This window comes from Dromiciops gliroides, chromosome 2 (genome assembly GCF_019393635.1).
Source record: "Dromiciops gliroides isolate mDroGli1 chromosome 2, mDroGli1.pri, whole genome shotgun sequence".
NCBI classification, from domain to species: Eukaryota; Metazoa; Chordata; class Mammalia; order Microbiotheria; family Microbiotheriidae; genus Dromiciops; species Dromiciops gliroides.
In genome coordinates, this window is record NC_057862.1 from 392,144,459 (window position 1) to 392,155,983 (window position 11,525).

Genomic DNA, 11,525 nt, shown 5'->3' on the forward strand with positions numbered 1-11,525 from the left:
GGTTGAAAAGGTCAGCTAGATAGTAAGGGGGAAAATGAGCCCTGCTTTAACAGGCAGGCTCTGTGGCGCAATGGATAGCGCATTGGACTTCTAGCTTCGTGACTGGGGAGGTCATTCAAAGGTTGTGGGTTCGAGTCCCACCAGAGTCGCATTTTGAAAAGTACTTTCCGCTCCCGGCAGTGTTTTAAAAAGTGTTTGGGTGTTCCCCTGTAAAGGGGATAGAACAGCTGAAAACCAAATTTTGAAAGACTGGGTCACTGTTTACCCCGGAGCCAATAGAAAAATATCGGGGTCTGGAGAAAAACCCCGAAGGTGAACTTTGTCCTATGACCTCCGGAGGCATTCTCATTTGTGCAAAGTTTGTAGAGAGCAAGTGTGCTGTGGTGGAAATGACACTGTATCTAGCTCTGCCAACTAAAAAGCCAGCTGTGCCTCAGTTTCCCTCATCTTTCAGATGAAAGAGAATTGAGCTAAGGTAATTTCTGAGCTCTAACCTTTACAATCTCGAGTCTATTTGCTAACTTGCATGCCTTCTGGATTTCCTTCCTCTCTAGAAAGCAGGAACATAATAATAATAATAATAAATTATTTATTATTATTAACATGTACATAGTGCATTCAAAGCACAGCCCTCGAAACAACCCATTTCACTGATGAGGAAATAATCTGTGAGAGGTTAAGGGAATATCACCCTCACAATTAGTAAACCTCATTTAAACCCGGGTGCCTAACTCTATCCACTATTCCCCAATGCTCCTCCCCTCCTCTCCTAAAATTTGAGACAGCATGGTGCTATGGAAAAAAAAATAACTAGCATTTATATAACTCCTATTATGTGCCAGGCATTGTAAGAAGCACTTAATAAATACATTATCTCATTTGATCGTCAAAACCATTCTAGGAGGCCTTTATTTATCTCCATTTTACAGTTGAGGAAACTGAGGCAGAGATTAAGTGACTTGCCCAAGGTCACACAGCTAGTAAGTGTCTGAATTTTAACTTCAATTTAGGTCTTCCCCACTCCAGGCCTAGCACTCTATCTATATACACTGAGCCACCTAGTTGCTCCATAGGATACTTAACTTTGGAATCAGAGCATGTGGGTTTGAGCCCTCACCCTGATATTTACTATGAAACTTTGGGCAAGTCAGTTAACTTCTTTTGGCCTAGTTTCTTCATCTATAAAATGGATCCTGATCCTGACATTCACTATCTCTTTGGCTTTAGACAAGTCATTCTTTAGGCCTTCCATAGGCCTCAATTTCCTCCTCTGTAAAATGAGGGAGTTGGACTACAGTGCTGTCTAAGGTCCCCCTTCAGCTCATAATCTATGGTCCTCCGAAGAGGTCCAAACACTGAACAAACCTCATCTTATTTCTCCACCTGCTGCCTGGTTTAAAAAAAAAAGTAGCATAAAGCACAAAGATTTTGACTTAATCCAGGTTAGACCTAGGCAGACTTGCTTCCAGGCATAGAATCAGCCAATCTTATCTTTGGAAGAGACTTTGAGTTGAAGATCAAGTACAACCTTCCACCCAGAGCAGGAACTGACTTTACGACATCTCTGACAGGTGTTCATTTAGCCTTTGTTCAAACATTTCCAGTGACCCAAAGACAACAACGCAACTCTTGTTGAACAGTATTGGTTTCATTATAGCCTGAAATCTGCCTCCCTTCTAACTTTCACCCCCATTAGTTGTAATCTCCCCTCTGGAGTTACACAGGAGAAGCCCAATCTCTCTTTTACTTGACTTCTCTTTAACTAATTGAAGACAACAATTTCCCCTATTCCTACCTTGCCCACTCCACTCAGGTGTAAACATCCTCCAGGTTTTAAAGTATTCATCAGATAATATAGTTTCTGGATCATCCTTCTCTGAATATTTTCCAGTTTTCTAATCTCCCCTTTAAAATGTGGACCCAGGGAAAGGAGAGGGAGGGGAGGGAGAAAATTTTGAAACTAAAAATCTTATAAAAACAAATGTTGAAAACTATCTCTACGTGTAACTGGAAAATAATAAAATACTTTTATAATTAAAAAGAAAAGAAAATGTGGTCCCAGAGACAGGACACAATAGTGCAGAAGTGGTCTGATCAGGGCAGACCTAAGGGCACTGCCTTTGATCATCTAGGAATTTTGCTCAGGATCGATCACACATTAACTTTGTTTGTTGGCTTATTTAAGTCTTCCATTGGTTCCACCAGACCACAGCTTGGATGATTTGGTGGTTTTAAGAGGGCATGTGGCTAACTATACTAAAAGTTATAATAAGCAAGTGCAAGGGGCAGCTAGGTGGCGCAGTGGATAGAGCACTGGCCTTGGAGTCGGGAGTACCTGAGTTCAAATCCAGCCTCAGACACTTAACACTAGCTGTGTGACCCTGGGCAAGTCACTTAACCCTCACTAAAAAAAAATTAAAAAAAAATAAGCAAGTGCAAGGAAAGAGACAAAATGCTACAAAGGGTTCAGAAGGAAAGACCACTTCCAGCTAGAGTGCCCCGATGGGTCTTGGAGGATGGGTAGGAGTTTGACAGGTGGAACTGGATGAGGAAGACCATTCCAAGAACTGTGTATATTATTAACAAAGCCAGAATAGAGGGAAACCATAGGGCTGTTCAGGAAACAGTAAGTAGTCCGGTTTGACTGGAATATAGAGGTGTTAGACTGTCATAACTAGTGGGATATTAGGCTAGAAAGGTAGAAAGGAAACAAGTCTTAGAAGACCTGGAATGGCAGGTTGAGAGATTTTTAAGGAGGGAGACACAATTTCTGAGCAAAGGAGCAACAGGGCAAAATCATGCTTTAGCGAGATTAACCCAACAACAATATGCATGATGGAATGGTGACTTGGAGAACATCTGGGGTCTTGTACTGCTGTCCTCCAAAATGCCGACACATTCTTATCTTCAGCTCTTTTAAAAATGCACTCCTCAGCCACCAACGATTATTAGAGTACTTCCTCATGAAAGACATTTTGCAACTTCCAAGATAACACCTTATCTCATAGGGGATCTGTTTTACATTGATGTCTTTCTGTTTAGAAAGCCCCCTACACTTAGCAGCTTATTTTCAGTGTATTTCTTAGGTTGAGTTATCTCTGCAGATGAATGATCTTATTCAATTTATGTCAGCTATTGTAATTTTTTATCTTCAGTTTCAGAGGGTGAGCTATCTTATATCGGGCAGAAATTCTGGGAAGGCATCTTGTTAGGACCTTCTAGATCCCCTTTGCACTGAATACCAATGTTCTGTATAGTCATATGCTTTTTAAAAAATTACTTGTAGGGGCAGCTAGGTGGCACAATGGATAGAACACCAGCCTCGAAGTCACGATTATCTGAGTTCAGATCTGGTCTCAGCTGCTTGCTAGGTGTATGACCCTGGGCAAGTCACTTAATTCCCATTGCCTCCCACAAAACAAAAAGCTTACTTGCAAAAATGATAGCTCATATGTGTATAATACTTTGTTAGTAAAGTACATTCCTCACAACTCTGTGAGGTAGGAAGTGTATTATCCCCATTTTGCAAATGAGAAAACTAAGACTCAGAAAAAACAGAAAGAAGTGACTTGCCCAGGGTCATACAGCTATTGTATGTCAGAGTAGGGAACAGTTCTTTCCATTAGACCATGGTGTCTCCAAAAAGTGCTCTTTAGGATTCTAGCATTTTTCACTCAGCCTCGTCACACATATTGAAATAATAATAATCCATAATCCTTTCACTTAGGATTGTACAAAGGAAATAACATCAATGTTCAAGTGGCTTAAAAGTGAGTTAAAACCCTATCAAGTTCTTTTTGGAGGTTTTTCCTTCTTGCTCTGATTCTTCTTGTATAACATGACTAATGCAGAAATATGTTTAATGTTATATATCAGATTACCTGCTGTCTAGGGGAGGGGGGACGGAGGGGAGGGAAGGAGAAAAATTTGAAATTGGAAATCTTATCTAAACAAAGGTTGAAAACTTAAATAGATAAATAAATAAATTAGGAAGAAAAAAAAACCCTATCAGGATCTGAATTGGTGTAGGGTCTTTCACATGCTAGGTGCTCTATGGAGATTTATTGATTTAGATTCCCATAATCCTTTGGTGGGCTTGGAGCACTGTTTGCCCTGCCCTGGAAGTATGCATGTATGTGTGTATGTATGCATATGTGTGTATACACACAGAATTGTGCCCTGGGTGGATGCTAAATAGATAGACATCTTGGTCAACTAAATATTGGTTGATTTCAGAAACCTGGTATGGAGTTACCAGTATACCACAGACCAATGCCAGGAACGTCCACATACATCTGACAAAAGGGAAAAAGAGACTGAAGCAATGAGTCCCAATCTCCATTTTCCCTCATTTACAAGCAGAACATGAGCAACCTGGGAATTAGACCGTGTGACAAAGCTATCTCCAATCATGCCTATCCAGCCCAGCATTCTATCATTAAAAGAGACTCCCAGAGGACTAGGAGACGGTCTGATTATTGTCCCTGATGTCAACCTCAAAAGTTAGGTCCTTTACAGATTCCCTTAGGAATGTGTCACCCACAGTTTTAAAGTTTTAACCTGAAAAAAAATCTATTTTCCTGCCTATACCAACTAATTTCCCTCCCAGATCAAATATTCTTTTTTTATATTTTTCAAATAACAAGGTTTTTTTAATTAATCTGCCCCTCCTACTACATACCACCAATACAGCAAATTTTTTAAAGATGAAAAACAAATGCCCCAATATATATTTACATAGCCCGTCAAAAAAACCCAACCCTCCCACATTGTCCATAGCTGAAAAGGCATGTCTATTTCTGCATTTTAAATTCATCACTGTCAGGAGCTGAGTGGTAGGCTTGATCTTCATTCTTTTGGACCCATGGCTAATCACTACATTGGTCAGAGTTGTAAAGTCTTTCAATAATGTCATCATTGTATAAATTGTCCTCATTTTATTTTGCATCAGTTTTAGAAAGGCCTTCCTGGTTTCCTCTGACATGGTCCACTTCATCATTTTTTTTTTTTTGATGAGGCAATTGGGGTTAAGTGACTTGCCCAGGGTCATACAGCTAGTGTCAAGTGTCTGAGGCTGGATTTGAACTCAGTTCCTCCTGAATCTAGGGCCAGTGCTCTATCCACTGCGCCACCTAGCTGCTCCCACTTCATCATTTCTTATGGTGACAGCATCGTTCCAGTCATCCAGTCTTGAAATTTAGGTGTTCCCCCCCCTCCCCTGGCCTCACTTTTATTAAACAATATCCAGTCTGTTGCCAAGTCTTATAGATTCTACCTTAATAACATGTACCTCTCGGTCCTTGGATACTGCCACCATCCTGTTGTACGCCCTCATCATGTCATGCCTGGATCATTGATAGCCTTCTGTGACTCTCCTTAATCCAGTCTGTCATCTACTCAGTTGCCAAAGTAACATCATCTCCCCCACCCCCAACTTCTCAGTCAAGGGGAGGGGCAGCTAGGTGGCCCAGTGGATAGAGCACTAGCCCTGGAGTCAGGAGTACCTGAGTTCAAATCCAGCCTCAGACACTTCACACTTACTAGGTGTGTGACCCTGGGCAAGTCACTTAACCCCAATTGCCTCACTAAAAAAAAAATAAAATAAAATAAAAAATAAATTCCAGGGGCTCTCTGTCACCTTCAGGATCAAATAGAAAGTCCTCTGTTCAGTCCTTCACACCCTGCTTCCCTACCTTTCCAGTCTTCTGACATCTGACATCTTACTTCCTAACACACTCTTCAATTCAGTAACACTGGCCTCTTTGCCAGTTCCACAAAACACTTCATGCATTTTCGTTTCCTCATGCCTGGAATACTCTCTCTCCTCCTCTCTGTCTCCTGGCTTTCTTCAAGTCCCAACTAAAAGTGCTGCTTTATATGAGAAGCCTTACCTTATCCCTCCTAGCACTAGTGCCTCCCCTCTGTTCATTACATCCAATTTATTGTGGAGATTTTATATATCTCTCTACAAATATAAATATAGAGTAAAATTATAGTATATAGATATGATCATAGATAACATATAACTTTATATTATACTTATACATATCACATAGAAATTATATAGACATAAAATATATGTATTCATATATAATGTATATATTTATATAATACAAATATAATATAATGGAAATTTTATACACACACACACACACACACTTGTTTATGCATCAATGATTCCTTGTTGTCTTATTAGACTGTGAACACCATGAGAACATGGACTTTTTTTTGCCTTTTTTCATATCCCCAGTGCTTAGGACAGTGCCCAGCATTTGGTAGGTACTTAACAAATGGTGGTTGACTTACAATAATATTCTATTACATTCATGTACGATAATTTGTTTAGCCATTCCTCAATAGAAAGACACTTCCCCCACCTTAGTTTCCAAGTTTTGGCTGCCTTACATTTAAAAAAATATATAGATCCTTTTCCTATTTCTTTGATTTCTTTGGGGTATAGGCCTAGTAGTGATACAGATAGGTCAAAGAGTATGTAGAGTTTGGTAAATTTCTGGGCATAGTGCCAAACTGATTTTCAGAATGACTGGACCAGCTCACAGTTCTGCCAACAATCCACTATTGTGCCTATTTTCCCACAAATCCTCCAACGTTTGTCATCTTTGCCTGTCTGAGAGTTGAGGTATAGTCTCAAAGTCGCTTTAATTTACATTTTCCTAATTATTAGTGATTTAGACATTTAAAAAATGATTGTTGATGCTTCCGATTCCTTCCTTTGAAATTGCCTGTTTATATCCTTTGACCATTTGTCTACTAGGGAATGACTCTTGTGCTTATAAATTTGAATCAGTTCTTTATATATCTAGAAAATGAGACTTTTGTCAGAGAAATTTATTGAGAAGATTTTTTCCCCCAAGCTCCTGTTGACATAAATGAAAAGCCTGAAAGACAGCTTTTCTGGGTAATTAATAATCAATTTATTAATTGTGACTAATAAATAATAAATTGAAGTCAGTGATTCTCTCTGAAACCAAAGACAAGAATCATTGAGATCATCCAATGCTTAAATGCCCTTGGAAGAGTGGATGTTCCTAACAGGTGAAAATGAACTCTGATTGGTTAACAATTAATGAAAGAGGGGCAGCTATGGGGCAGCTAGGTGGTGCAGTGGATTCAGGAAGCATGGCCTTGGATTCAGTAGGACCTGAGTTCAAATCTGGCCTCAGACACTTCCTAGCTGTGTGACCCTGGGCAAGTCACTTAACCCTCATGCCCTGCAAAAAAAAAAAGGGGTGGGGCAGCTAGTTGGCACAGTGGATAGAGCACTGGTCCTGGATTCAGAAGGACCTGAGTTCAAATTTGGCCTTAGACACTTAACACTTACTAGCTGTGTGACCCTGAGCAAGTCTCTTAACCCCAATTGCCTCACACACACAAAAAAACCCCAAAAACAATTAATGAAAGAATATTATAATAAGAGCTGGGATTACTCTAAGGTGGGGTTGGAGGAATGTGACTCAGATCCTGTCACTCTTGGTCCACTCCCCACTGGGGAATCTAGACAAAAGGATCTATTTCCATCCAAACCATTTAGGTTGATCATAATGGGCCAGAGTTCACCTAGATTATCATAATGGGCCTGAGTTCACCTAGATTAGATTCTCTTTACCCTTTAATCAGAAATAAACTCTCCCAGTCTGTTAAGGTCCCTGCCTGAGACTGAGGAGAATGTCTCATCAACCCTGTCCTTCACAAGGACTGGATTTTGAATGTGAAAATAGAAAGGGATTTCTCCCACCTCATGTTAATAATTGATAATTATTTATTGGCAATAATTTATCTCAGTTTCCTTTCTAATTTTTCTACATTAGATTTGTTTTTGCAAAATCTTTTAATTTTTATGTGCTACAATCAAAACTGTCCATTTTATCTTTGGTGATCTATCTCAAGTTTATTTATTTATTTATTTAAATTATTTTTTTAAATTTTAGTGAGGCAATTGGGGTTAAGAGACTTGCCCAGGGTCACACAGCTAGTAAGTGTTAAGTGTCTGAGGCCAAATTTGAACTCAGGTCCTCCTGAATCCAGGGCCGGTGCTCTATCCACTGCGCCACCTAGCTGCCCCTATCTCAAGTTTAGTTATAAACTCTTCCCCTATCTGTTGATCTGAAAAGTAATTTCTTCCTTTTGCTCTAATTTGTTGTTGACCTTTTATATCTAAGTTGTGGATCAATTTTAGACCATATCTTGGTGTATTGTGTGAGATGTTGGTCTAAACCTAATTTTTTCCAGACTGCTGTCAAATTTTCCCAGCGATTTTGGTTAAACAGTGATTCCTTTCCCTAGTAATTGGTGTTGAGGGTGCAGAGCACCCCAGAAGTTCTCTGGGGCACACCAAGGAATCTTCTCCTGGAGAAACTAAACCAGAGGACAGATATGCCTAGAGAGATAAGCTGAATCTGATCCGGACTGAGCTAGCTTCAGGATCTCCACCCTTCATTCTGATCTCCCTTATCCTAGGGGAGATAACTTTGGGTGTGGTTTCAACCTTTGTGTCTGGAAGAGAGAGATGGATTGAGAGATCCATAGCTACCCCTCACTCAATTCCTCTAGTCACTACCAGTGGGGGATGATCCTCCACTCCTCACCCAACTCCTCTAGCCACCACCAGTGGGGGATGGTCCTCCCTCACTAAAGGAACTTTCCACAGGCAGATGGTCACACCCCCATCAGTTCCCTATAAGTACCTGCCGGTCTCCTGCTCAAGGAGATTGGTACCTCAGAGCCACATGCTTTGTTCCATACCTATCTCCCCATGAGAAGTCCAAGGATTTCTTTCATGGTTTCCCTTCCCTCCCCCCTTCCCTTGCCCCTAAATAAACTACCATCTTATTCTAACTGCTTTTGTGTGCAAGAGGGTGTAATTCTTCTTTTTTCTTTTTTTTTTTTCCTTTTGCAGGCAATGAGGGTTAAGTGACTTGCCCAGGGTCACACAGCTAGTGTCAAGTATCTGAGGCCGGATTTGAACTCAGGTCCTCCTGAATCCAGGGCTGGTGCTTTATCCACTGCGCCACCTAGCTGCCCCCGGTGTAATTCTTTAAAGAGGAATTCCTAAGAACCCCTACCCCTAACCCAACCCGTACCCCATTTCCTCATAACATTGGGGTCTTTGGAAAAAGAAGGGGAGGGGAAGTAAAGAGAAGAGAATAAGCATTTATATAGCACCTACTGTGTGCCAAGCACTGTTAAGCAATTTTTTACAAATATTTTCTTAATCATCAGATCATTAGAACAATGCCGCAACATAGGTCTTTACAGTTGAGGAACCTGAGGCAAACAGAGGTTAAGTGACTGGTCCAGGGTTTATCAAACACTATGTTACTGTATTTGTTTACTTCAGTATGTTGTGTACCTAATCTGTTCCACTGATCAACCTTTTTTTTTTTTGTTTTTTTAAATAGCACCACATCATTTTAATTATTACTATTTTGTAGTACTGTTTGAGATCTAGTACTGATACACCCCCTTCCTTCCCACTCTTTTCATTATTACCCTTGAGTATTTTGGCCTTTTATTCTTCCATATGAATTTAGTTATGATTTTCCTTAGCTCTACAAAATATTTTGCAAGTTTGATTACTGAATAACGAACAAGTAAATTAATTTAGTAGTACTCTCATTTTTATTATATTGGCTTGACATACTCGTGAGCAATTAATGTTTCTCCAATTATTTAAGTGTGTGTTTATTTCTATTTTATAGTTAGATTCCTATAGTCCCTGGGTGACCAGTTCTTAGGAGTAATTAAGTTCTCTAATTTTATAGCTTCACACCCTCTGTGTGAATTCAGGCAGTATGTTAAGATGGAAAAAATCTTAGTCTTGGAGCCAGGAGACTCTTGGGTTTGAGTTTTGCCTCTGACATTAGTTTTTTTCCCCCTTAATATGATTTTATTTTTTCCCAATTACATATAAAGATAGTTTTGAAAATTTGTTTTTATAAGATTTTGGTTTTGTTTTGTTTTATTTTGTGAGGCAATTGGGGTTAAGTGACTTGTCCAGGGTCACACAGCTAGTTTATAAGATTTTGAGTTCTAAAATTTTCCCCCTCTCTCCTTTCCCTCATCCCTCCCCAAGAAGGAAAGCAATCTGATATAGGTTATATATGTACAATCACATTAAACACATTTCCACATTAGTCTTGTTGTGAAAGAAGAATCAGAACAAAAGGGGAAAAACTCAAGAAAGAAAAAAAAAAGAATAATTAAAATAGTATGGCTCAATCTGCATTCATATTCCACAGCTCTTTCTCTGGATGTGGAAAGCATTTCCCATCATGAATCCTTTGAAATTGTCTTGGATCATTGTATTTCTGAGAAGAGCTAAATCTATCACAGCTGATCATCACACAATGTTGCTGTTACATTCAGTTCTCCTGGTTCTGCTCACTTCACTCAGCATCAGTCCAATAAGTCTTTCCAGGTTTTCTGAAATCTGCCTGCTCATCATATCTTATACCACAATAGTATTACATCAGATTCGTATACCACAACTTGTTCAGCCATTCCCCAATTGATGGGCATCCCCTCAATTTCCAATTCTTTGCCACCACAAAAAGAGCTGCTATATTTTTTGTATATGGGGTTCCCCCCCCCTTTTTTTAAATCTCTTTGGGATACACACTTAGTAGTGGTATTGCTGGATCAAAAGGTATACACATTTTTATAACCCTTTGGGCATAGTTCCAAGTTGCTCTCCAGAATGGTTGGATTAGTTCACAACTCCACCAACAATGTATTAGTGTTCCAATTTTCCCACATCTTCTCCAACATTTATCATTTTCCTTTTTTTGTCATATTAGCCAATCTGATTGGCATGAGGTGGGAATTCAGAATAGTTTTAATTTGCATTTCTCTAATCAATAGTGATTTTGAACATTTTTTCATATGACTATAGATAAATTTAATTTCTTCATCTGAAAACTGCCTATTCATATCCTCTCACCATTTTTCATTTGGGGAATGATTTGTGTTCTTATAAATTTGATTCAGTTCTCTATATATTTTAGAAATAAGGCCTTTATCAGAAACACTGGCTGTAAAAATTGTTTCCCAGTTTTCTGCTTTCCTTTTAATTTTGGTTGCATTGGTTTTGTTTGTGCAAAACTTTTAAAATTTAATGTAATCAAAATTATCCATTTTGCATTTCATAATGCTCTCTATCTCTTGTTTGGTCATACATTCTTCCCCTCTCTATAGATCTGACAGGTAAACTATTTCTTTTTCTCCTAATTTGCCTCTAGTATTGATGTAGGAGGCAAAAAAAACACACCTCCACTGAAAAAAGTACCCGCCTCAGGGGTTGGCTTAGGACCCTCAGGAACTCCAAATTAGGATAAACCCTCCCTTGTAACACCCCTAGGTGGAGAATATTATAATGAGTAGCACGGGCCCTCCCTTGTACCTCCCCAAGGTGGAGATTATTATAATGAGACTGATAATCAATTTATCCATAGTTTAAATATAACTGTCTTTCCTTTCCTTATTTGAGAGATACCTTTCCACTATTC

General features: G+C 39.3%; 1 non-coding gene across 1 annotated transcript; it reads left to right on the top strand.

Annotated features, from left to right (window-relative positions):
- Positions 1 to 56: 56 nt before the first annotated feature.
- Positions 57 to 149, top strand: TRNAR-UCU. The gene is made up of 2 exons: positions 57 to 93; positions 114 to 149. It is a non-coding gene; the product is annotated as a tRNA-Arg (tRNA).
- Positions 150 to 11,525: the final 11,376 nt, after the last annotated feature.